General features: G+C 35.8%; 1 long non-coding RNA gene across 2 annotated transcripts; it reads right to left on the bottom strand.

Annotated features, from left to right (window-relative positions):
* Positions 1–602: 602 nt before the first annotated feature.
* Positions 603–21,111, bottom strand: LOC111091216. Of its 2 annotated transcripts, XR_005374415.1 has the most exons (4): positions 21,031–21,085; positions 20,230–20,449; positions 10,466–10,583; positions 603–755 (listed from the first exon to the last, which is right to left on the bottom strand). It is a non-coding gene; the product is annotated as an uncharacterized LOC111091216 (long non-coding RNA). The 2 variants fall into 2 exon arrangements; XR_005374414.1 differs by lacking the exon at positions 20,230–20,449 and having other exon boundaries at positions 21,031–21,111.
* Positions 21,112–21,905: the final 794 nt, after the last annotated feature.

The following is a 21,905-nucleotide window of genomic DNA, read 5'->3' as shown; positions in this document are numbered from 1 at the left end:
GAATTCTTCATAGTTTCATAGTTTCATAGTGGAACCCGCTGTTATCTTGCTACTCATTTCCCACTGTTTCTCATTTGTCCCTCTACTACCTTCTGCCTTCATCACAGGCATTATCCTGACTGTTCCCCCTTTACCGAAATGTCCAGCTGCCTCAGAATCACTTAAGAATGCCTCAGTTTCACATAGAGTTCCTTGGCCTTTTGCTCCAAAATGTTACTTACTATTATTCTATTAGCATCTATTCTCTTATTTAATACCACCACATACCTGTTAGAGTGTTATATTTGTTATTATTCATGAGAAAATTGAGATTAAAAGCATTTAAGATGTAGGCCTTGGGTTTATTACGTATACATCTGGGAAGGTTGAGACCCAGAATTTGAACTCACTCATTTTAATGCCCAAACCATCACCCTCATTACACATTCACCGATCCTTTCCTGTCCCCCTGCCTCTCTCCTCATTGCCATCCGTCTCACAGAAGCTCAGAAGTGAGTAGGTCATGCTCTTAAAAAAAAAAAAAAAAAAATGGATTCGCATACTCATATCCAAATCCCTTGGGTAGGCATCCAGTACACTTCACAGTCTACTCTCACCTTCACATTTTGATTTCACCTCCAGGCTATTTGATGTGAGTCTGCACTTGAGCTGCACCAGATTCTGTTCCATTTCCAGCAAGGGTGTTTCTCACTTCTGTATGTCATCCATTTAGCTGTTCTCTCTCTTCTTGTAATATTCTTCCACTTTTATATGTCCTGGAATAGCCATTGTTCTTTTTTAAGACATCAAAAATTACACAGAAAACAAACATATAAATAAATAACAGCAATAACATTAAATATTCTGTGTACTAGCCCACCACGGAGCTTTCTGTGTTCTGTATTAACTCAGCATCATTGGTACAATACAGCCAGTGGCCCAGTCTCCCACCAAAAGCATTAATTATTCTTTTACTTATGTTCTTCTTGTTTCTGCATTCTATTACAACAATTTAAAATTAAAAGACTATTTTTTAGCAGTTTTAGGCTTATAGAAAAATAGAACAAAAAGAACAGAGCGTTCTCAACCCTCCTCCCAACAGTTTCCTCTATTATGAATAACTTCCATTAATATGGTAAGTTTATTGCAATTGAAGAACCAATATTGATACATTATTACTAAGCCCATAGGTTACTTTAGGATTCATGCTTTATGTTGTATAGTTCTTTAGACTTTTTCCAATGGTTAATGTCACGTAGCCACCATTCTACTTTACACCAAATAGTTTCAAGGAAAAACTCTGTGCTTCAGCTATTCATCCCATCATCCTTCCCCCCAAAAAACCCCACCAGCCATTTTAGTTAATGTTTGTGCATTATAGTATTTTTATAGTTAATTTTACTTTCTATCCACCTCCAAATTCTTTTTATAACTAATAAAGTATGGCTTCTTCTACATAAAATATTGCATAATTTCTCCTGTAGGGAACTGTTTTACTCATTCAAAACTCTGTATCACTTTATGTGTTCCTCCCTATGGTATTGATTGTGTTAATATATACCTGTATCTACAGCTTTCTGTCTATGTACATACATTTGATAAATAATACATGAATTGTTTCTGATTTTAAGATATGAGCATTACAGGTAAAACTAATTTTTTATGACTATCTCCCCAGTTCCAGTATTTTACCCAGAGAGAACCACTGTTCTCATTTCATTTATGTCTTTCCAGGCCTTTTCCCTAAGCATTTCTATATATCTTACATACCCATAAATATATAATATTTATGTAGCCGTATTTATTCAGCAACTTACGTTATTCACTCAAACTCTGGGCATTGGGGTGATTTTTTTTTTGAGCTACTTACTGCTGCTATGCTATTACATATTGTGAATAATTCACTATTTTAGCCACTTCTCTTGATGAACATTTATATTCCATATAGTTTTTATATAAACAATGGTACATTGATCATCATTGCTACCCAATTTTTTCTGTGCATGTGCTCTCCTTTTTTATATCTGATTCTCTTTATTGAGACATGACTTGTTTAAGTACAGGGTGTTTATATTTAACTCTTCACATCACTGAGACTGGCACTTTCTATACAGTTGGCGCACATTGATGTTTGAATGAGTGATAGAAAAATGGATTTGTCAATGAACAAATATCTTGTGGAGATCTTTCAGTTGGCTTGCCATGTGTTTCATGATCATCTAAGATTTTTGAAAGCATGTGACTGTTGCTGGAAATTAAAATAATTCTGGATCAGAAATCAAATAAATAAAAGCTAGTTTTATCTGTTTAGAGTTGCAATGCCCTTTTAGGTTTGCACATCTTTAAGTTGAGCACACATCTCAGTATTAAGCATTTTCACACTAGTAAAAAGTTCTTTCATCAAAATAATTCTCTGGGGTGTATTCTGAGTTGACTATTAGTATTACTGGATTCTACATTGGTAGAGAAAAACTGACAAGTGTCCTCAGTAAGCTAATCTACTAGATAATTGCATGTGTTTGAGAATTAGTTATTAAAGGAGATCTTTCATCTCTTTGTTTTCCAAGTGAGTTCCTTTTAGTTTTGTTTTTTTGAGAATTATGTGTTAAACATTAAGTTGACTAGATTCCATGACCATAAGAAATAAAAATAAAATTTAAGTGGAACTACTCAAGTGTTTAATTCCAGCTAGTTTAACTAGATAGTCATGAAAAGTTCATTGCTCATCATTGTGTCTCTTCTGGAAGCTCCGCTGAGAAATTTTACTCCGTAAAATTGCTGGCCTTTTGCATAAGACCAAATGAGTGTGAGTCAGTATGCTGAAGTATAAAGTCCAGGCTGGTTTTATCTATCTTGGAACACAAAAGCAAGGGAAAAAATACATTACTTCAGCTTTCCATCACTTATTCTGTAGTTTCTATTATTTTCCTAAAGAAAGTATTATTTTTTTCTTCCCTTTGCCGGTTTTGCTTTGTCTTTTGATGCTGCTATTAAATTTCACTCATTCAGTGAGATAATACAAAAAAAATAATAAATAACCAACACATTGCCTTCAGGATAACAGGTGCTTAAAAACATGTACCTGTACCTTCAGTTTAACTTCTCTATATTTCATACACTTTATCTATAAAATGGAGCATTCATTAATTCAACAGACATTGGCTCCACTGTGCCATCAGTTGTTTTCAACATGGGATAGCAAAGGCCCTAACCTCAAAGCAAGTTCTAGTAGCTGAGTTCATATTGAAGATATGGTGGTAGTGATGATGAAAGGAAAAATCATGAAGTTGAAAAAAGAAGAGGAAAAAAAAATAACTTGATGTGAGTTATGAGGGTTAAAGATGATAATGGATTTGGAAATGCCCTGTCTAAAATAATGTGTATTCTGGGGCACCTCAATGGCTTAGTCAGTTAAGCTTTCAGCTCCTGATTTCAGCTCAGGTTATGATCTCAGGACTCTGTGCCTAAAGTGGGGTGAGGAGGTGGTCTGCTTGAGATTCTCTCTCTCCCTCTGCCCCTCCCCACCTCTAAAATAAATAAATAAATAAGTAAATAAATAAATAAATAAATAAATAAATGTATTCCAAGCACTATATGCTATGATGTAATAATATAATTAACCCATTTTAAAAAAAATAATAACTATAGATATTAAAAAAAAAAACAAACACTGCATGGTGGAAAGAAGAATGGACTGGGTAATATAGGCTTTGATATTGTCCTTGCTTGGTCCTTATTGGAAGAATTTTGAGCAAGTAACTTGATCTTTGTACAATACTTATGAGCATGCTAGGTGGACTAGAGCTTTTGTTGAAGGCAATATTAACAGATGTTACAGGCGTAAAATATTTGATGGTTCAGTGAGTTTGAAAACTTTTTTCTATTTTACTGTAGTCACCTTTGGAGAGCCACCTGGTGCCTGTGAGCACTTCCAAGCTCTTAGAATGGTTCTTCAGAATCAAAATATATTTCACTCTGCTTGAGCCCAACACTTCACTGTGTCATTTGATCTGGATACCTACTCATGGGATACCCATATGTCTTGCTGAACTGGTATGTAGGGAATAGAGTTTGCAAATGCTAGACTAGAAGTCCCTTCTGGCTGTCATACTTCTAAGAATATACTTTTGCTCTTTTCATCTTTAGTACTTCTTCTTATCTTGTTCAAAATACTTAGGAAGAGATGTATCCTTAAATGTCACCAACACAAAAATATGGTACTTGAATTTGTTCCCCAATTGACACTACTATTTATATTCTAAACGGTGGTAAAAAAAAAAAAAAAAAAAAAAAAGGAAAACCATCATTTATGATTACTAGGTTGGTTTGAAATATTTGGGGCCTGAGCCCTTAACCTTTGAAGTACTGAAATTGAGTATTAGATAATTCTTTGCCATGCTGGGTTTTCATATACATTGTAGGATATTTAGAAGCATACCCACTTGATGGATAGTACCTCTCAGTCATGACAATCAAAAGTGTCTCCAGACATTGCCAGATATCCTGTGGGAAGCAAAATTGCCTCCAGTTAAGAATGCACTATGTTGGAGTCATCAATGTTATAGAACAATAACCAGTTAAAGATAAAATATCTTACTTAGGATTGGGCCTAGTAGGGTAACTAAATTCCCCAGATGGCATCCTGCCATGGAATATTTTTGCTTCATGGTGGCATTTATGGCTATTTTTCCACCAGTGTATTCTTGCTTGTAGTTGTGCTTCTGTTTGTGGGTTGAGCTGTAGCATTGACATTGCTGCCAATCGGATTTAACAGAAAATGAAAAAAGCAGCTGCAATATTTCAAAGCATTGAACGGACTGGGCAGAAGGTATGTGGACAAATCCTATTAACAAATAACGGGATTTGTGCACACACAGTGCCTCCCACACTGTGCCTTGGAAATCTATACCAGGCTGTTTCCATCACTGTTGTGCGTAAGTCGCAGAAATTATAATAAATTGAGAAAAATATCCTTGCACACATGAAGGCTCAACCTACATTCTGATGATGACTAAGGATATTTTGGATCATTTGTCAAAGAGGATATCTGATGAAATAAACCTTTAATCCAGCTTAAATCTAAACCAGCCAGAAGATACTAAATACATCTGCTCTCAATTTCTAATCTTAACCTTAAAAATAATAGGAATAAACTTAATATTGAGAGTCTTCATAGAAAAGAAAAAAATTAGTAATAAAGTCTTCTGAGTAGACCAGATGCCACTGAGAGGTTTAAACAGATTATCTTTAAGTTGCCTTCCAAATCTCAGTGACTATGAATTGCCCATCTGGGTTCTTGAGGGACCAAATTATTTTAAATTATTAGTATCCTACTACCTACCATTATCGAGAAGCTCTATGCTTCCAGTTATGTTTAAAGTGATGCATGTATTGTGTGAATCCAGTACTTTTCCTTTGGCACTATGCTATTGCTATAGACTTAGTCTGGTGGAGGGCCTGGATCATAACTGCATCTGATATATAATACACAGATTATGTTGTGGCAACTTGTGGTGGGATAGGCAGGTTGAATTTTCTGAGGGTCTTAGTTCTAAATATCCAAGAATAGCAACTCCATGTATTTGGTCTTTACAATCTAGTATAATGAGACAACAAAATTACTGTTATTATTCAAGACAATGACAAGGTAGCATTAATGCAAGTAGGGGGCCCTTTCACATGTGAGGGTCCTGCACAACAGCAAAAATTGCAAGTGGGCTCTGGATTCAGACTGTCTGGACTCAAATCCAGGCTCTCCCTAATACTAGCTTCAGCAAATGCCTTACCTTCTTAGTTTTATTTTCTTTAAAATGATAGTCTTAGTGTCTAAATGAGATGATTTGTGGGATAGAAATTAGATGGATTCACCCACATATGTATAAAGTACTTGATACATACCAAGCACTCAATACATTTTGTTGCTGGCAGTAGAATACATGTTAGCTAGTATAATCATTGGTCAGCTACATTATTTAATACATTTGAAGTTGTCAGGTGTGTTAAATTGCAAAAGAAAATCACTTCCCATTGATTGGTGACTGTAAACCAGGAGAGCCGATTTAAACTTATTTATGACATCCCTATATTTTTATACAATAGCTTCATCTTTTAAGTGGCCATTACTTGAAAAGTGCCACCATATTCAATCTGTCCTCAGGAGAAAAACTTAAAATGTGGTTTGGTCTGTTCTGAGTCTTGTACTTGTGAGAATAATTGGCATTCTGCTGCCTTCACAAAAGTGTAAGTTTGGGTATTATGGGATAGTTTTGCCATTGCCACAGAGCTGATGGCAGAAGGTGACTTAACATCCTGCAAATTGGCAGTCAGCGCTGCCCCTGAAGACTTGCCCACTGATGTAAAAGAATGAACTGCCTGCTGATTTGTGCCCCTTCCCATATCCTCCTGAAAACCTACAGACTTTATTTTTTTCCTACCTGTAAAATTGCTTAGCTGCCCAAGGGATAACACTTCTAGGAATTTTGACTGAGAATGGAGAGTTCTGTGTGGTCCTTAATTGGGAGAGGAACCTGTCAAAAATAATATATTCACAAATACTCTGAACCATTATGGGCCTGGCAACACTATATAAACTGTCACACAGCTGGTGGCAGGTGGGTTGATTTTTTAGCAACACTAAAAGCTGACAGGAATGTCTTTCAGAAATCTACTCCCTTGAAAACTTCTAGTTAAGGTATTAGAAGAGGTGTGGAGGGTATAACGGGAGACAGGACGGGAATTAGGTGGCTGGGTAACTGCTGTGAAATATTTGAACTATGACAGCTGATTTCCGTTTAATTTGAGGTAGCAACTAATTTCCTTTGAAATTAGAAGTTTTAGTAAGTTTGACTATTTCTTTGCTAGATTTGGACTATGGATAATTTTAGGAAAGCTAATGAGAGAAGTGGCAGGATAATCTAAAAGAGCATGGAAAGAAAAATACAGAAAATGAGTCCTTTCTGTTTTTATGAAGAGACTGCTACTGTTTATGCACAGCATAGTGGCTGTTTTGTGTGTCATTTCTGTTTTTGTTCACATAGAAATCAATGTCTCATCTCCCTTCACTTCCTATCCTCATGATAAGTTTTGGCCACAGTGACTGCCTACTGCTTTCCACAAAACTGCAGAGGGCTTTCAAGTGAAATGTGGACAAAAATTTGAATGAGTAAATATTCACTGCCATTTTCAATTGCTCTACTTTAGCCTCACTTCAAGGGTTCCTAAACATGTTTTTTGCCCTGACTTTAGCAATCTAGAGAAACCTATGGATTATTTCTCAAAATGGTGTTTCTAAATGCATGAAATAAAATGCATAAGATTATCAGAGAAACCAATTATGTTGAAATACAGTCCTCTCCTCGAATCCCTTGGAAAAGAACCCCTGCCCTAGTTCTTGCTCCTTTTTATGCAGATCATGCTAATCAGTGGAGAGAAAATCAGAATAGGGAATTTGAATTGTGTCAAGAGTAACTCCTATAAGAAATAAGAATAAAGAGAAATACAGCAAAAGAAATGGAAAAGAAAAGACCTCTTGGGATGAAGTATATTTTGATGCTGTATAGAGAAGGAGAAATGGGAAGAGATGCTTCAGGGGAAGCAGAAGGGGGTAAAAAAAAATACAGAATGAAAAGAACGGCAGAAGTAGGTTTTAAATTGCATAGCCTTTGATGTTCTTGGAGAGATAAAATTATAAGATTGGACTTACTTTCTTCTTGTTACTGGGGTCTGTTTGCTGAAGAATGGGTCACATGAGGCTCATATTCAGGTTATATGTGGAACTCACTCTTGTTTTCAAAGTGTATATCCTCTCTACAACTTCTCAAATTTTAGGAACGGTATTCATCTCTTCCATGACCAATCTTAAGTTCTAGCTTCTCAGTGGTACTTTCCTGAAATAGTTTCCTTTTCTCACATTCTGGTGACTGTTTCTACTTCAATAATCGATCTCTTTGCTTTGCATTGTAGTTAGTTCTGTTGATTTATTTCACTTAGTTGTCCTCACTGCCTTGATCTTGCCTTGAAATTATGATGAATGGATGGACAGATGGATGGATGCATGAGTGAATGAATACATCTAATGAATGCATGATGAATACTTGTCAAAGTGTCTGCCCACATTTTCGATAGGGATGCTTATAGAAACAGAACACATTCTCATCATTGGAGCCATAATCATGGAATGAGGGCCTGTTAGGTACCAAATAGCACACTAATATCTTCATAAGTATTATGTCTTACCATCATAACAACTCTGACAGAGAAACTTTATTATCTTTTATCAATGATGAGGAAACTAAGAGTCAGAGGTGTAGCTATTTCATATTAATCGGTGGAGATTTGGACTTGAATATACTTCCTTCTGATTTAAAAACCTAAGTATTTTCCTATATCAAGCTGCTTCCCCTTATAATAAAACAGAAAGTTTTCTCTCAGTATTATTTCATTAGTATTCTAATTGATAATTACCCCTCATAATAACAAGAAACATTTATATTTTAATAAGTGGAAATATAGTCTCAGAACCAGGATATCACATAATTCTGTCATTCTCTTAAGAAAAGAACTTTACCATCCACCTTGATTTGCCATATTTCAGTAAGCTTTCAAAGAGGTAATCTGTTACTTTGGACAATATTGATAAGCTATCAAGTTGGATCCCAATTAAGCGTGATTTAAAAAAATATTTAAAGATTTTATTTATTTGTTTGAGAGACACTAGAGAGACAGAGGAAGCATCAGTTGGGGGCAGAGGGCAGTGGACAGGGGGCAGGGGGCAGAGAGGAGAAGCAGGCTCCCTGCTGAACAGAGACTCCCCACACACACACAATACGGAGCTTGATCCCAGGACCTGGGGATCATGACCTGAGCCAAAGGCAGATGCTTAACCAACTGAGCCATGCAGGTGCCCCTTCATCATGATTTCTTTTTTTTTTTTTAAAGATTTTATTTATTTATTCATGAGAGACACACACAGAGAGAGGCAGAGACACAGGCAGAGGGAGAAGCAGGCTCCATGCAGGGAGCCTAATGTGGGACTCGATCCCAGGACTCCAGGATCATGCCCTGAGCCAAAGGCAGGTGCTAAACCGCTGAGCCACCCAGGGATCTCCTTCATCATGATTTTAAATTTAAGTTTTGTACCATCATTATTAAAAACAATTAACTTATCTGGCAGGATTATAACATTTAAAAATATTTTCCATTAATCAGTTACTGTTCCTGATGTTTGTAGCTGCCACGGGAGTTTGAAAATGAAAACCAGAATCAAACATTTCCAGCATTAAAATAATGATGATTCTTATAATTATACACCCCAACAGAGCTATAAGGTCGATATTAGGACCCTTATTTATAAAGAGAAGTAAAACGAAGTTTCAGAGATGTTACATAATTCGGTTAAGGAAACATAGCTAGAAAAAGCTGGAATAAAGATTTGAACCTATTCTTAAACAAAGATTTCAATTTTTCTCAAGTAACCTTGTCATTTAGACAAATCAAAAATAATTAATGTCTGTCTTCAAGAATGAGGATGATAAAATGCTACCTGTCAATTGAAACACATGAGATTTGTAATTATTTGAATGGGTGGCTAGAGGTGAATGAGGGGTAAAGAAAGAACATGTAACATGAATATCATCTTCATATAATTACTTTAGTAAAGAATGTTAATTTCACAGCAAATCTGTTTAAGTAGTTTTAATTCATTTATGTAAATTTTACTAAATTTTACTAAAACTAAATAATAAATTCATGATATAAACTAATTTTCCATTTCCATATTAACATGTTAAGTGGATAATGTGCAAATAGAAAAAATATTTTTGTGACCTCATTACTTTGGTTTTCTAAAATAGTCTTTTTCTTGATACTCCAATTGAATTATAAGGCTAACATTTAATATATTTGTTCACAATAGCGTGGTAAATATTAATAATAATTTGGAGTATAATTTGTGGGTATTCATTTTTAAATGTATTCATGAATAGTCTTATTTAATATGTACATAATTTAGCTGAAATAGCAAAAGTTATAAATTCTCTTCATTCTTTCAACTTAATCAAACACAAAGTTGTTAAATACCTACTATGTGCTAAGCATTATTTCAAGAAATAAAGCTTTTTAGAAATACTTCCTTAAACCTCCCTAGAGCCACCTGGGTGGCTCAGCGGTTGAGTGTTTGCCTTCAGCTCAGGGCGTGATCCCAGAGTCTGGGGGTCAGGATAGAGTCCCAAATTGGGCCCCCCACAGGGAGCCTGCTTCTTCCCTCTGCCTATGTCTCTGCCTCTCTCTGTATATCTCTCATGAATAAATAAGTAAAATCTTAAAAAAAAAAAAAACTTGCTGGAGTTAAAAATCTTTATTACCCTTAATGGGCAATATTAGGGATAAAATGAGACTAAATTTTTACACAGGTTTTGATTCATCAATACAGTTGATTTTCAACTAATAATGATGTGAAAGGATAAGCAAATAGATCATTAAAACTTACATTTAATTACAGATTTTCTTTTAAAAAGTCCGGATTCAGTTCTTTTCTTTAAACTTCTATTTTTCCCTTGACATAATTGGACTTTTACTTTGTATTCTGGTCTTGAAAATTTAGTGGTCTGGACAAGAAAAAAAACAAACAAACTCTGAGATCTCTGCATCTGAAAGTGATGTAACATTGTGTATCAACTGTGCTCAGAAAATAGAAAAGAATAAAGTAAATTATATACAAAATTTAAAAAAACCCAAAAGCTCTGAGATCTCTTTCTGTGTTAATGCCAAACTAAAGTTGATAGTAAAATAGTACACATTCAATCTGAAATTATCTAAACTTTCATTTACAAACAAAATTGAGAAACATAATAAACTAGAGAGGAAATAATGAAGTATATCCTGGTGAAATTAAATTAATATTTCAGTTTCTGAGAAGACTATATTTATAAGACTCAAATCAATATTTGAAGAAAAAGGGGTAATAGAAATCTCTACTAGGTATATGGGCCTGGACAACAGTAAATTTCTTGTGTATTTAAACTTAGGGAGGAGGAAATCCAAAAATTTTAATTCAGATTTTGCAACTGTATCCTTATTTGCAAGAAAAGACCACTCTAACTCCTTCAGTAAGAATTTACAGGGACATTACAAAAGAGGCTCACTAAAGGAGAAAATCACACATAAGAATTATAAAAAGAAAAAAGGATCTTTCTTCTCTAATAGATATGAGCTTGGTGCTCAAAAGGCTAAGGATGATAAGAACAAAGAGTCACATCTAGAGATTGCTCTGGGGACACAAAATATTGGTTTCACTTAAAACCCATATATTAACCCTGAAATCCCCCAATCTTTTGGAATGTTAACTCATAATTATTACAATAAAGTATTTCATATTTATTTTTTCCAATTTATTGATACATAATTTATAAATTCGTGAGCTGTTTGAAATGTACAATGTGATGTTTCAATATAGTTATACATTGTGAAAGGATTCCCATCATCCAGTTGATTCACACATCTATCATCTCACATAATCACCTTATTTTTTTTAATGAGATGAGGAGAAAGTTTAAGCTCTCTTAGCAAATTTCATTTATACAATAGACCATTGTCACTATAGTCACAATGTTATATATTAAATCCTCAGACCTTATTCACTTGTTACTGAAAGTTTATACCCTTTTACCAACCTCTCCGTTTCCCCCACTGCCCAGCTCCTGATAACTGCTTTTCTGCTCTGTTTCTGAGTTTGACTGATATGTGATATTTCTTGGTCTGACTTATCTCACTGAGCATAATGCCTTCCAGGCTGAGCCATGTTGTTGCAAATGACAGGATTTCTTTCTTTTTTAAGGCTCAATAGTATTATATTCTATGTATATGTATATATTTTATCAATTCATCTGTCAATGGACACTTAGGTTGTTTCCATACCTTGAGTATTGTGAATAATGCTGCATTGAACATGGGAATGCAGATATCTCTTCGGGATAATGCTTTCATTTCCTTTGGGTATATACCTATAAGTAGAATTACTGAATCATATTGTACTTTATTTTTAAATTTTTGAGAAAGCTTCATACTGTTTTCCATTGTGAGTATACCAGTGTAAATTCCACCAGCAGTGCACAAAGCTTGCCCTTTTTCCCCCCGCATCCTTCCACATCCTTTCCAGCATTTCTCTTGTCTTTTTGATAATAGTCATCCTAACAGATGTGAGGTGGTATCTCATTGTGGTTTCAATTTTTCATTTCCCTGATGATGAATGTCATTGAGCACATTTTTATGTACCTGCTAGCCATTTGTATATCTTCTTTGGAAAAACATCTATTTAGGATTTTGCCCATTTAAAAAATTGGGATATTTGGTTTTTTTTCTAGTAAGTTGTGAGTTCCTTGTATATTTTGGATATTAACCCTTAATTGAATATGTGGTTTGCAAATACTTGCTCCCATCTGATAGGTTGCTTTTTCATTTTGTTAATGGGTTCCTTTGCTGTCTAGAAGCTTTTAAGTTTGATGTGGTTCCACTTGTTTATATTTGCTTTTGTCGGCTTTGCTTTGGATGTCAAACCCAAAAGAAATCATTGCCAAGACCATTGTCAAGGAGCTTACCCCCTGTATTTTCTTCTAGGATATATACAGTTCCAGGTCTTATATTCAAGTCTTTACTCCATTTGAGTTGATTTTTGTGTCTGGTGTACATAGGAATCCATTTTCATTCTTCTCCTTTGCATGTGGTGGTCCAATTTCCAACACCATTTATTTTAAAATTTATTTTATTAATTAATGAAATCTTTCATTTTAATTCCAGCATAGGTTAATATACAGTGTTATATTTGTTGCAGGTGTACAATATAGTGATTTAGCAACTCCATACATCACCTGGTGCTCATCAGAACAAGTTCAGTCCTTAATCTTCATCACCTGTTTCAAGCATCTACTCACCTACCTCCCCTCTGATAATCATCAGTTTGTTCTCTATACTTAAGAGTCTGTTTCGTGGTTTGTGTTTCTCTCTCTCTCTCTCTCTCATTTTATTTCCTTTGTTTGTTTGTTGTGTTTCTTACATTCCACATGAGGGAAATCATATGGTTTTTGTCTTTGTCTTATTTTCCTTAGCATTATACTCTCTAGTTCTATCCATGTTGTGGCAAATGACAAGATTTCATTCTTTCTATGGCTAAATGAATATATATACACACACGTACATGCCACGTCTTATTTTCTTATTTATCCACTCATTAATCAATGGACACTTGGGCTGTTTCTATAATTTAGCTATCGTAAATAATGCTGCTATAAATATAGGGTTACATGTATCCCTTTGAGTGTTTTTGTATTTGGAGGTAAATACATAGTAGTGCAATTGTTGGATCATAGGTAATTCTATTTCTAACTTTCTGAAGAACCTCCATGTGATTTCCACAGCAATTGCACCAGGTTACATTTGCACCAACAGTGCAAAAGAGTTCCTTTTTATTTCTAGTTAGTGAACATAGAGTGCAATATGGGTTTCAGGAGTAGAATTCAGTGGTTCATCACTTACAACATCCAGTGCTCATCCTAACAAGTGCTTTTTTTAATACCCATCACTAATGTAGCTCATCCCCCACCCACCTCTTTCCATCATCCCTCCCCTCATTTTGTTCTCTATTGTTAAAAGTCTCCTATGGTTGGTTTCTTTCTCTCTCTCTCCTTCTCTCTCTCTCTCTCTCTCTGTCTCTCTCCCCCCCCCCTTATGTTCATCTGTTGTTTCTTAAATACCACGTATGAGTGGAATCATATGGTGTTTGTCTTTCTCTGACTGACTTACTTCATTTAGCATAATACACACTAGCTCCATCCACGTTGCTGCAAGTGGCAAGATTTCATTCTTCTGATTAATATTCCATTGTGTGTGTGTGTATATTTGTGTGTGTGTATATAAAACATGTATATATATACGTGTATATAAAATGTGTATATATCTATATACTTATATATTATGTATATATAATGCTGTTGGTATTTTGATTGGGATTGCTTTAAATGTGTAGATTGCTTTGGGTAGTATAGACATTTTAACAATGTTAAATATATATTTATATATATATATAATATATATAATGTTTGATATATATATATATATATTCCACACAAATTTTAGGATTTTTGTCCTAGCTCTGAAAAACGCTGTTGGTATACATATACATATATCAGCTCTTCTTTATCCATTCATCAGTCATTGGACATTGGACATTTGGGCTCTTTCCATAGTCATTGTACCCTTTCAAATCAGTATTTTTGTATCCTTTGGGTAAATATCTAGTCGTGCAACTGCTGGGTTGTAGGATAGTTCTATTTTGAACTTTTTGAGGAACCTCCATGCTATTTTCCAGAGTGGCTGCACCAATTTGCAGTTTCACCAACAGTGCAAGAGGATTCCCTTTTTTCCTCATCATCACCAACACCTGTTGTTTATCTGAGTTGTTCATTTTAGCCATTCTGATAGGTGTGAGTTTAGTATCTCATTGTGGTTTTGATTTGTATTTCTGTATGAGGAGTTGATGTTGAGCATCTTTCCACGTGTCTGTTAGCCATCTGGATATCTTCTTTGGAAAAATGATTGTTCATGTCTGCTGCCCATTTCTCAGCTACATTATTTGATTTTGGTTGTTAACAATGATAAGTTCTTTATAGATTTTTGGATACTAGCCCTTTGTCAAATATGTCATTTGCAAATATCTTTTCCCATTTCATAGGCTGCCTTTTAGTTTTGATTATTATCTTTGCTGTGTGGAAGCTTTTTATTTAATGAAATCCCAGTAGTTAACTTTTTGCTTTTTGTTTCTCTTGCCTTTGGAAGCATGCCTAGCAAGAAATTTTTGTGGCCTAGATCGAAGAGGTTGCTGCCTGCATTGTCCTTCAGGATTTTGATGGATTCCTATCTCACATTTTAGGTCTTTCATCCATTTTGGGTTTATTTTTGTGTATAGTGTAAGAAAGTGGTCCAGTATCATTCTTCTGCATGTGGCTGTCCAGTTTTCTAATAGCATTTGTTGAAGAGACTACCTTTTTCCTTTTTTAATTGGATATTCTTTTCTGCTTCATCGAAGATTAGTTGACCCTAGAGTTGTGGGTCCATTCTAGTTTTCTATTCTGTTACATTGACCTATGTGTCTGTTTTTGTGCCAGTACCATACTGTCTTGATGACTACAGCTTTGTAATATAGCTTGAATTCTGGAATCATGATGCCTCCAACTTTGCTTTTATTTTTCAGGGTTGCTTTGGCTATTTGGGGTCTTTTGTGATACGACACAAATTTTAGGATTTTTGTTCTAGCTGTGAAAAACACTGTTGGTATTTTGACTGGAATTGCTTTAAATGTGTATATTTCTTTGGGTTGTATAGACATTTTAACAATGTTTTTTTTTTCCCCCAATCCATGAGCGCAGAATGTTCTTCCATTTCTTTGTATCCTCTTCAATTTCTTTAATAAGTGTTCTATAGTTTTCAGAGTACAGATCTTTTATTACCTCTTTAGTTAGGTTTATTCCTAGGATTCTGGTTTTTGGTGCAATTGTAAATGGAACTGTAAATGTAAATTCCTTGATTTCTTTTGCTGCTGCTTCACTATTGATGAATAGAAATGTAACAGATTTCTTTATGTTGATTTTATATCCTGCAACTTTGCTGAATTCATGTATTAGTTCTAGCAATTTTTTGGTGGAGTCTTTTGGGTTTTCTACATAGAGTATTATGTCATCTGCAAATAGTGAAAGTTTGCCTTCTTTCATGATGATTTGGATGCCTTTTATTTCTTTTTGGTGTCTGATTGCTGAGGCTAAGACTTTTAGTACTATGTCAAATAGTAATGGTGAGATTGGACATCACAGTCTTATTCCTGACTGTGGAGGAAAAGCTCTAATTTTTCCCCATTGAGGATGATATTAGCTGTGGGTCTTTCGTATATGACCTTTATGATGTTGAGGTATGCTTCATCTATCCCTACTTTGTTGAAGGGTTTTATCAAGAATGGATACTGTATCTCATCAATTGCTTTTTCTGCATCTATTGAGAGAACCATATGATTCTTATTCTTTCTTTCATTAATATGGTTTATCATGTTGATTGATTTGCAAATATTGAACCATCCCTTCAGCCCAGGTACAGATACCACTTGACTGTGGTGGATAATTCTTTTAATGTACTATTGGATACTATTGGCGAGTATCTTGTTGAGAATTTTTGCATCCGTGTTCATCAGGAATATTGGCTTGTAATTTTCCTTTGGAGTGAGGTCTCTATCTCGTTTTGCAGTCAAGGTAATGCTAGCCTTGTAGAAGGAGTTGAGGAGTTTTCCTTCCATTTCTATTTTTTTGGAACTATTTGAGAAGAACAGGTATTAACTCTTCTTTAATTGTTAGGTAGAACTCTTCTGGGAAACCATCTGGCCCTTGACTTTTGTTTGTTGGGAGATTTTTGATTACTGATTCAATTTTTTTGCTGGTCGCGGGTCTGTTCAAATTTTCTATTTCTTCCAATTTCAGCATTGATAGTTTATTTCATTTATTTCCATGCTATCTTTGTTATTTCTTTCCTTTTGCTAACTTTGCACTTAGTATATTCTTGTTTTTCTAGTTCCTTGGTGCCTAAGTTAGTTTATTTGATGTATTTCATTTTTCTTACTATAGGCTTTTATTACTATGAACTTCCCTCTTAGAACTGCTTTTGTTGATTCTAATAGGCATTAGGATGTTTTGTTTCCATTTTCATTTGTTTCAATATAGTTTTGGTTTCTCTTGATTCCCTCTTTGACACTTCAGTTGTTCAGTAACATGTTTAATCTCCACATATCTGTTAATTTTTAGTATTCTTATAATTGGTTTCTAGTTTCATACCATTTTGGCTGGAAAAGGTGTTTAAATATGTTTTCAATATTCTTAAATTTATTAACACTTGTTTTGTGGCCTCACACAAGATCTATTCCAGAGAGTGTTCCATGTGCACTATGGAGGAGTGTGCATTCTGCTGCTGTTGATGGAATGTTCAGTATATATCTGTTAGGTTTAATAAGTAGTTTCATCCAATTTTTTTTTTATTAATTCTATGTCTAGATTATCTATATAATGTTGGAATTAGAGTATTGAAATTGCTATTATTACATTGCTATCAACTTCTCCCTTTAGATCTTTTTAATGTTTAGCTTATATATTTCAGTGCTCTTATGTCAGGTATATAAATATTTATAAATGTTATATCCTTATGTTGGATTGACCCCTTCATCATTATGTAATGGCTTTCTATGTCTTCTACAGTCTTTGCCTTAAAATTTATTTTGTGTGATATAAGTGTAGCTACTCAAACTTCCTTTTGGTTTCCATTTGCCTGGTTTATCTTTTTTCATCCTCTCACTTTCAGTCTATGTGTTCCTTAAAGCTGAGGTGAACTTCTTATAGGCAGTATATAGTTGGGTCCTCTCTTTTGTTTTTGTTTTTCTTAGGCATTGCATGTCTTTTGGTTGGAGAATTTAGTTCATTATACTTAAAGTATTTATTGGTATGTATGGACTTAACTATTGCTATTTTGTTGCTTGTTTTATGTTTGTTTTCTAATTCCCTTGTTCTTTTTATCCTTCCTTATTCTCTCCTTTTGGTGATTTGATTTTTCTTATGTATTATTATATATTGATTTCTTTATCTTTTGTGTATATACTACGGGTTTTGTTGTTGTTGTTGTTTATAGGTACCGTGAGTCTTAAATAAAACCCATTTATAACATTCTATTTTGAGCTGATAATAACTTAAACTTTGATGCATACCAAAACTCTGTCAACCCCATATTTTGTGTTTTAATATCACCATTTACATGTTTACATTATGTGTCCATTAACAAATTATTATAGTTATTTTTAATACTTTCTCTTTTGACCTTTCTATTAGGGTTATAAGTGATTTAACTACCGCCATTACATCACTAATATATTCTGGATTTAACCAAATAGTTACCTTTACCAATGAGATTTATACTTGCATATGTTTTTATTCCTAATTACCTTCCTTTTGTTTCAATATGAAGAACTGCCTTCAACATTTATTGTAAATTTGGTCTAGTATTGATGAATTCTTTTCGTTTTTTGTTTGTTTGTTTATCTGGAAAACTATTTCTCCCTTACTTCTGAAGGCAAGCTTTGCTGGGTAGAGCTTTCTTATTCGGTTTGTTTCATTTTTCTTTTTCTTTTTTTTTTTTTTTTGAAAGATTTATTTATTTATTCATGAAAGACACAGACTGAGAGAGAGAGAGAGGAAGAGACATAGGCAGACAGAGAAGCAGGCTCCTCGCGGGGAGCCCAATGCAGGACTCCATCCCAGGACCTTGGGATCACGACCTGAGCCAAAGGCAGGCGCCCAACCGCTGGGCCACACAGGTGTCCCTGTTTCATTTTTCTTTTAACATTTGAATATGTCATTCCATTCCCTCTGGCCTGCATGATTTCTGCTGAAAAATCTGTTTGTGGTCCTATGAAGGTTCTCTTATGGGGAACTTATGTACCTCAGACAATGGCTTTTAAAAATATTCAGATAGGGGTGCCTGGGTGGCTAAGCAGCTATGTATCTGCCTTTGGCTCAGGTTGTGATTGAGTCCTGCATCAGGCTCCCTGTTTCTCCCTCTGCCTTTGCCTTTCTCTTTCTGTCTCTCATGAATAAATAGATAAAATCTTTTTTAAAATAAAGTATTTAGATAAACCTCTTTTTTTAAAAAAAAATTATTTATTTTAGAGAGGAGGTGTGCATGCACATGTGAGAGAGAGAGAGAGAGAGAGCAAACCAGTGAGTGCTGGGCGGGGGGGGGGTGGACAGAGGGAGAGAATTTCAAGCTGATTCCCACTGAGTGGAGAGTCCAGTGCAGTGGGCTCAATATCACAATCCCAAGATCATGAGCAGAGCTGAAACCAAGAGTCAGAAAGCTTAACTGACTGAGCCACCCAGGTGCCCCAAGTATGCAGGTAAACCTCTTTAAGGTAAAGTCTAGGAGATGAATGATTTTGTCCGCTCCCTCTGTGCTGAGCCTTCTGGGGATAGCCGGTTAAAAATTGCTTCTTTATTTGCTATAGTCCTATGGGATTCATAAATAGTAGCCCTTTTAGCCATCTTAACCAGCTGATCCTGGGGCCATCTCTTGGGCAGCAGGCTTATAAAAGCTGAGGCACAGACATGTGCACAAGCTCCTTTCAGGGCGACGCTGGTTACAGGGAAGATTAAAAGAAGGCAGGAGAAAATGATTGGGAAATATCAGAGAGGGAGACAGAACATGAGAGACTCCTGACTCTAGGAAACAAATAAGGGGTAGTAGAAGGGAGGTGGGCGTGGGGGGGGTGTTGGGGTGACTGGGTAACGGGCACTGAGGGGGCACTTGACAGGATGAACACTGGTGTTATGCTTTATGTTGGCAAATCAACTCCAATAAAAAATATACAAAAAAAAAAAAAAAAGAAGGCAGGAGATTAGTCCTCTATTTTCCCTCATTTCTGAAAGGTTCACAGCCTACTCCTAGTGCCTTCTAGATCAGAAGCCTGGCCCTTAGGCAGTGCTTTTATTTTATTTTTCTTTCAAGTTTTTATTTAAATTCCAGTTAGTGGGATCCCTGGGTGGCGCAGCGGTTTAGCGCCTGCCTTTGGCCCAGGGCGCGATCCTGGAGACCCGGGATCGAATCCCACGTCGGGCTCCCGGTGCATGGAGCCTGCTTCTCCCTCTGCCTGTGTCTCTGCCTCTCTCTCTCTCTGTGTGACTATCATAAATAAATAAAAATAAAAAAATAAAGAGTAAAAAATAAATTCCAGTTAGTTTACATACAGTGTAATATGAGTTTCAGGTGTACAACTTAGTGATTCACCACTTAGCATATAGCACCTGGTGCTCATCACAAGTAGGCAGCAGCTTTTAAGCCATGCAGATAAAGCTCATTCAGGGAAAGCTGGGAGACAGGAGATTTTGGATTTTGGCTGCCCCCTCTGTGCTGGGGGCATAGCCAGAGTGAGGGCTGTGTGCCTGTTGTGAACTGCTGAGGTCTCATGGGCCTCAGAGACACAGCCCTGCTGGCTTTCAGAGCTACATATCTTGAGAGCCCATCCCTTCGGGCATGGTCTTAAAAGTTGAGGTATCAGGTATAGGGGCCCAATGCTTCTCTCCTCAGGGAGAAGCTACAGCTTAGGGGTTTCCTCCACATTGTATGGAGCTGTGTCAGAGTTTTGTGGGGTTTATGGTGAGGGTATGTCCTAGTCTTTCCTACCTGTTTCATTGCATTTTCTCATGTGTTTGATGTGTAGTGGTCACTCAGGTAGTTTTCGGATTTCTTTCGGAAGGAATTGTTCCATGGGTAGCTGTACATTCTGCACATTTGTAGGAGGAAATAAGCTTGGGAACCTACTATGTCACCATCTTGGTCCTGACCCCAAAAGATTCCGTTTTTGTTTTTTTTTTTTAACTTGAAGTCTAAGTAGGCGTTGGCTCTGCAGAGACAGTACAACAGAATTTGGAAGTGATACAACTGTGTCAGATCTGAAGAACCATAAACCACAAGTAGCTAATTTTATTGTATGCTAATTTTTTAAAAAATCAGCCAGATATCTGATGAACCCGGATGGAATGCAGACTATGACAAATCAATCTAATAAACCTATAACGTAGTTACACCAAAGGAGGTAGAGAAGAAAGGAGGTGACTAAGTAACTTTTGGAAGCAGTGTTTTGACTAGATACTTTAGGGACATATATAAAATGAAACTAACAGTATGTAATGTGCTCTGGTTGGTAAATTTGTTTCTCCCAAGGGTATGGGTTAGGAATTGTAGGAAAGAAAATAAAAAACAACTTTACTTCTGTACCAGGGTCTATCAAACAAGTAAGTACAGCATAGATGAGAGCCAGGTGTTTCACTGTTGGATAAAAATGGTTACAAATAAGCTAAGAGGGGATGCTAGAATAAACTTTTTGGTGTTGGATTAGATTAGAGTTGAAGGCCTGAATGTGAGTTCATATTTATCTACAAAAAGATAGATTGATACAGAAATGAATAGAGATCGTGTATGTACCTGCATCCATAAGTATGTGCATTTCCTACCTTCCTTTTAGACAGCTCAGAAACAGTGAGGGACTGCAAACGCAAATGAACAATGGCCAGAACAAACACGTGGAAATAGAACTCTGACTCATAATCTGCAGCAACCAGCCCAGGAAACCACCCCATTATCTACAGTAACCACTGTAAGGATGCCAGCTTACTACCTATAAGTCAGACTAGTAGGAAGTCTGGTTGGTATCCCTTACAACTGATGTAGGAAGCCAAACAATAACCCTTGTAACAATTGGCTCAAAATGCCTAGGATTTGAATAAAAACAGGCATCTTTCTTAATTTTTGTTACATGCCTCTAATTTAGGACCAACCAGAGATAGATAAGTATTTATCCCTAACCAATTACACAGGATGCCCTTCTTGTCTTTGGCTCACTGACCTATAGCTTCCCAATGCCAACAGCCTTCCATCAGAGCACATCTGAAGCTCTCTCTTCCTTCCACTAAAAAGCTTTCTTTCTCTTCTGCCTGCCTTTGAGTCTCTGTCAAATGCAAGTGAAAGGGATGACTCCATTGCTATAGCGAACTGTGAATAAATAACCTTTGCTTCTTCTCATTTCTGTGGTCTTCATTGATTTCCACAGCACTGACACGACATAGCAATGAACACACCCAGGCACCAGATCGTGGACTCTAAAAATTATCCTCCAATAAAAGGAACCAGGATTCCTTGCAGAGATGGTTGATTTCAGGGCCTGAGCAGGAAAAATATTAAATGTACTTGATATATCTTAAGATGCCAGAAAAGGAGGTGCTAAAAAAAGGAGGAGGAGGAGAAGATGGAGTATGGGAGGATATCAAATGGGCATAGCAGCCAACTTTAAAATTCTCCCA

The sequence above is a fragment of the Canis lupus genome, chromosome 20 (assembly GCF_011100685.1).
Source record: "Canis lupus familiaris isolate Mischka breed German Shepherd chromosome 20, alternate assembly UU_Cfam_GSD_1.0, whole genome shotgun sequence".
Taxonomy (NCBI): Eukaryota; Metazoa; Chordata; class Mammalia; order Carnivora; family Canidae; genus Canis; species Canis lupus.
Note: the sequence above shows the minus strand (reverse complement) of the source record. Positions and strands in the feature narration are given on the sequence as shown.